The following is a 6,591-nucleotide window of genomic DNA, read 5'->3' as shown; positions in this document are numbered from 1 at the left end:
TTATTGTTAGTATGCAAACCGTTTAATATATATACCTTAAATGCCAGAAACTTTTATTCAAACAATTTTGTGATATTTTTCTGTTCTACTTGGGTATATGAATATTTTACTTGTTTAAATTTTTGCACTAGAGTATATGTGTAGAAATTGCAGGTAATTAATGAACCAGTAGTTCATACATAAATATTGAACCTGTAGCTTCAATAATGCCGTATAAGGAACCTGAAGTTTCCTTCATAAATTCACCATACATGATAAAACCAGTAGATTTTACATGTCTATACCATGTTATAGAACTTGAAGTTCTTATTTATTTTTTATGGATATTATTGCCCGAAGCACTAATCATGATTATTTGTTCCTTTCAACCAAAGAATGTCAAATCTCAACAAGCTTGATTTCGTCGCTTTGGAAGTTTCCGGAAGAAACTATCTAAAGTGGACTCAAGATGTTAAGCTTCATTTGACTGCCAAGAAGATGAGATCGACAATCAATGCAGACAATGTTGTCGCAGAATCTCTTAAGGCAAGTGCCATGATCTTCATTAGGAAGCATATGGAGGAAGCACTTCAAGTTGAGTACCTCGCTGAAGAGGATCCACGAGCTCTTTGGGTTGCTCTGGAAGAGCGGTTTGACCATCAAAAGACCATTTTCTTGCCTGAAGCAAGACATGATTGGTAGAACATTCGTTTCCAGGATTTCAAATCCGTGAATGAGTATAATTCGGAGATCTGCTGGATCCGGTCGCTCCTCAAATTTTTTGGGGAGGAGCTCACCGAAGCTGACCTATTGGAGAAGACTTTCTCCACCTTCCCTGCCTCCTGTTTGGTCCTGCAGCAACAATACAGGGAGAGGAATTTTACCAAGTTCTCGGCATTGATCACCACTCTGTTGCTCGCTGAAAAGAACAACAACTTATTAATGAGAAATGATCAAGCCCGACCTGTCGGTACTAAAGCAGCACCATTGCCTGAAGCAAACGCAATTGCTTATCGCGATTCAAACCGTGAAAGAGGATACCGAGGTCAAGGAAAAGGCACAAAGTCTGACCGCCCGAGATATGGAAGGAAAGGTTCTCAGAGGAATGACCTGTATGACGGAGGCCAACGTGGCCATGGCCCACGTGGTAGGAACCACGGTCCCTCGGCCCTAAGAACTCGAAATGAGAGGAACACTGATCAGGCCCGTCGCCACCAGAATCAGAATCAGAATGATCTCTGTTACCGATGTGGAGGAACTGATCACTGGTCCCGCACCTGCCGTGCATCAGCGCAAGCTGTAAATGAGTATCACGCCAGTCGCGGAACTCGAGAGACCAATCTCGTTGAGGGATCATTTCCTATGGATACCACCTTAGAGGTCACTGATTTCCAGACTGCTACTGGACACTTCGAGGACTAGAAACTCGATGACATGGATATGATCGGCGCTTGTGCCGTATTTATTTTCTGAATAATGTTTTTCTTATTCGGATTATTTTGGTGATTTATGATTTGGATTATTTGTTTTGGAAATTTGGTTATGCTCGAATATTATTTAATTCAATTAAGTTATTTTTATACATGTGATCTATTGAATTAAATTTATGAATAAGCATGTTTAGTGGGGAAGTTTGTTGTCTGGCAGACAGTGCTACTACGCACACCATACTTCAAGATCGGAAGTATTTTTCAAACTTATTGCTTACTCATACCCCTGTGACAACCATATCAGGCCAATCTAACCTGATAGAGGGCCATGGCAAAGCCCATTTTTATGTTGTCCAATGGTACTGAATTACTATTAATGAGGCCTTATATTCTCTAAGTTCCAGAAGAACGTTGTTGAGTTATAAGGATATTCGAGCCAACGGTTATCACGTTGAAACCACTGAGGAAAATGGAGTGGAATATCTTTGCATAACCTCCAATTTGTATGGCCAGAAGCGTACATTGGAGAAATTGAAATGCCTATCGAGCGGTCTTTATATGACCACCATTAGATCGATTGAGGCCAATCACATAGTTAACCAGAAGTTAACCAATTCGAGCAGTTTCTTTCTATGGCATGACCGGTTGGGATACCCAGGTCAAAGTATGATGCGCCGTATCCTCAATTCATCACACGCGCATCCCCTTACTAATAAGGATCATGTGTTTAGTGACACACTATGCCAAACTTGCTCACTCAGAAAGTTGAATACTAGACCATCATATGCAAAGACTAGTAAAGACTCCATCCTTTTTCCTGCAAAGGATACAAGGGAATATTTGTGGACTTATCCAACCACCATGCGGACTATTTAAATATTTTATGGTTTTGGTTGATGCATCGACAAAGTGATCACATGTTACACTATTGTCCACAAGAAACGCTGCTTTTGCTAAACTTCTCGCCCAGAAGGCTCACCACACGGATTATCCTATAAAGTCCAGAAGATTTGATAATGCCGGAGAGTTTACATCGAAAACTTTCGATGATTATTGCATGTCCCTTGGGATTAATGTTGAACATCGAGTTCCCCATGTTCACACTTAGAATGGTCTCGCAGAAGCGTTCATTAAAAGATTACAAATGATCGCATGAACCTTGGTTATGCGCACCAAGCTTCCAATTTCTGCGTGGGGCTATGCAATCTTGCATGCAGCCATGTTGGTCCGGTTGAGGTCCACTGCTACCTAACCTTACTCTGCGTTACAGCTGGTGACTGGGTACGAACCTGACGTTTCGTACTTACGCGTATTTGGGTATGCAGTTTACGTGCCAGTTGCGCCGCTACAACGTACCAAAATGGGTCCTCAACGAACAATGGGCATATATGTCGATTATGAATCCCCATCCACTATACGCTTTTTAGAGCCCTTGACAGACGATCTCTTTACCGCTAGATTTGCGGATTGTCACTTTGATGAGACAGTCTTCCCGCCGTTAGGGGGAGATATGAACGTCACCGTTCCTGAAGAACGACGTGAATTGACGTGGAATGTCCCCACTATGTCTCATCTCGATCCCCGAACCGCACAATGTGATAGTGAAGTGCGGAGAATTCTAGATCTACAGAGTATAACTCATAATATGCCAGACGCATTCTCTGATCTAGCTAAAGTGACGAGATCACATATACCTGCTGCAAATGTGCCTGCAAGGATATCCGTCCCCGAAGGACGTGTCATCTCAGGAGGACGTGTCGTTCCAGATGGACGAGGTACAACAATAGTGGCTAACCAGTCATATGTCCCTGCCCAAAAGTGAGGTTGACCACTAGGTTCGATGGACTCTTATCCCCGGAAGAGGATACATTTGGCACAAATGAGTCCCCTTGACATCGCGATCTCAATCGATCCATCTCACGAAATAGTTCCGGATTATGGGTCCGTCCCAGAAGAGACGGCGTTGGGGGACGCTCCAACGTTAGAACCCACTCCTGAGAACATAGAGATCTCTATAAATTATGCATGCTTAAGTGAGCTCTGGAATCGAAACGAGATTATCATCGATGATATATTTGTATTCGCGGTAGCTACCGAAATCATAACTAGCGATGACATCGAACTTCACTCCGTTGATGAATGTCAACGTCGAGACGACTGGCCAAAATGGAAAGAAGCAATCCAGGTCGAATTAGATTCCTTGACAAAGAGAAAGGTGTTTGGGCCTGTCGTTCCTACACCTTCCCCATGTTAAACCTGTAGAATTTAAATGGGTATTTGTAAGGAAGCGTAATGAGAAAAACGAGATTGTGAGATACAAGGCTCGTCTAGTGGCGCAAGGATTTTCTCAACGCCCTGGGATTGATTACGAGGAAGAGTATTCCCCCGTAATGGACGTCATAACGTTCCACTACCTTATCAGTTTGGTAGTTTCCGAAAAACTGAGTATGCAGCTTATGGATGTGGTCACTGCTTATCTCTATGGGGATCTTGATACAGAGATATATATGAAAGTTCCCGAAGGACTTAAGACACCCGATGCAAATAGTTCCAGACCACGGAACACGTTCTCCATTAGTTTGAGGCGTTCACTTTATGGATTGAAACAATCCGGACGGAGGTGGTATAACCGTCTAAGTGAGTATTTGATCGGGATGAGATATGTGAATAATGATCTATGCCCTTGCGTGTTTATTAAGAAAACAAGTTCTGGTTTCGCTATTGTAGCTGTTTATGTCGATGATATGAATCTAATTGGTACTCCTGAAGAGATCAAGGAAACCGCTAAACACCTGAAATTGGAATTCGAGATGAAAGATCTTAGGAGAACGAACTTCTGTCTCGGCCTGGAGCTCGAGCACCGTGCAGATGGAATTCTAGTTCATCAATCGAATTACATCCAGAAGATGTTAAGGCGCTTTAATGAGGATAAAGCGAAGCCTTCTAGCACGCCCATGATCGTCCGTAGTCTAGATCCTAAGAAAGATCCGTTTCGTCCCGCAGATGATAACGAAGAGATATTGGCACCAGAAGTCCCATATCTAAGTGCAATAGGCGCATTATTGTACTTGGCTCAATGTACTAGACCGGACATCTCATTCGCTGTGAACTTGTTAGCTAGATATAGCTCTGCGCCAACACGCCGCCACTGGAATGGCATAAAAGACTTTTTCCGCTACCTTAAAGGTACAACGGATATGGGCTTATTCTATCCCTAGCTACGCATCAAGGAATGGATCGAACCCCCTCGATCCTCGGAATGATGTCCGCCTTTTGGATATGCTGACGCAGGGTATCTATCAGACCCGCATAAGGCGCGTTCTCAAACTGGTTATGTCTTTACCATTGGGAATACAACAATATCTTGGAGGTCTACGAAACAGACCCTTGTTGCTACCTCTTCGAATAATGCTGAGATTATAGCCCTTCACGAAGCAGTTCGTGAATGTATATGGCTGAGAGCAGTTTCCAAACATGTTCGAAGTACGTGTGGGCTGAATTCCACCACTGATGAACCAACGATTATCTATGAGGATATTGCCGCTTGCATCGAGCAGATGAAGACGGGTTTCATCAAAGGAGACAACACCAAGCATATTGCACCGAAGTTCTTCTTCAATCAACAGCAACAAGAGCATCAGATGATTGAAGTCAGGCAGATCCGATCTCAAGACAACCATGCAGACCTCTTTACCAAGTCACTACCAAAGTCCACGTTCTTGATGCATGTTCGAGGTATTGGTTTGCGTAGATTGGCTGATTTACCTAGTATGTAATCTTCAGGGGGAGTCGACATCAGGGGGAGTATCCCGAAGCATACTCACTTGACCATCGTGTACTCTTTTGTCCTTCGTCCAGGGTTATTTTGTCCCACTGGGTTTTGTTACCTGGCAAGGTTTTAATGAGGCACATCTTGGCATGGTCACCCTACTCATACTACATCCTGAAGATGTGTTGATCTGATATATATGCATTTGCTCATCTTTTCCCTTCGACCACGGGTTTTTCCCATTGGGTTTACCGGGCAAGGTTTTGGTGTAGCAACTCTAATGCACCCCGCTCCCATAGACATACTATTTGCCTATGATCCAGAAGATATGACTTCACCTACTTTCGAGGTTCTGATGTGACTACTCCACACTCAAGCGCGTTGCACTCTTTTTCCTTCGACCAAGGTTGTTTTTGTTCCCACAGGGTTTTTATTACTTGGCAAGGTTTTAACGAGGCAACTTAGAAGCGCATAGCAGAGACAACACTAATGACATGGAATATCCAAGGGGGAGTGTTGTAAATATATTGTTATAATTAAGTGGCTATTCCTGTAATTAGTGGTAGGGGTATACTAGTAAATATTTAAAATCTAGTAAACCCTACCTCTATATAAGGATATTTATAACATGAATGAAAGAGACTGATATATTCTCTCTGCCTCTTCTCTTCCACAAACCCTAGATTTTCACATACTTTTACAACAATTAGATCAATTCTTTTGCTCAAGAAGAGTTTGTAACTTTTTGTTTCATTAATTAGCAAATTAAAAAAAAATTCTTATTTGATATGATATATAGTATCATAATATCATAATACTATTCTTTTGTTTTCTTTTCTTTTTAAAAGAACAAGTGGGATTACAAAATATAAAAAATATGAAGGGGTATAATGAGCAAATAGAGGGTTCAAATAGAAACGTCCTATTATAAAATATATAATGGATCACTCCTATAGTAGATAAAAGCTCTTGGACCATTTGAAAGAACATTAGTTCTATAAATAATACTTATTGTAACTCTCTGCATCTAATAGTTTAAATATTGGAAAATTTAGAGTTTAGTCCATTTTATGAGTCTTTCTTAGATTAAGACCGGTAGTCATTTAGGATTTTTAATTAAGTCTTTTTTTTTTTTCTTTGACGACTTTATGTTAGGTTATAACTCCAAAATTTTAGGCTCCGCTCAAAATCTCGGAGTTAAAACCTAATATGCAGCCTTTACAAAACTACTCTACACCATAGGAGGGGAAATACCCTTCAAATTGGGGAATGACTTTATTATAAATTAAAGAGTTTTTTTTTTTTTTTTTTAAAGTCCATTTCATAAAATAGAATGTTTTTAAGGCCCAACCGCTACAGTGAAATACTGTAGCAGCCCACTTTAACAGACCAACAGTAACGGAGTTACTGTTG

Source organism: Dryas octopetala, chromosome 6, assembly GCF_963921425.1.
Source record: "Dryas octopetala chromosome 6, drDryOcto1.1, whole genome shotgun sequence".
Classification (NCBI taxonomy): domain Eukaryota; kingdom Viridiplantae; phylum Streptophyta; class Magnoliopsida; order Rosales; family Rosaceae; genus Dryas; species Dryas octopetala.
This window is presented reverse-complemented; position numbering follows the sequence as displayed.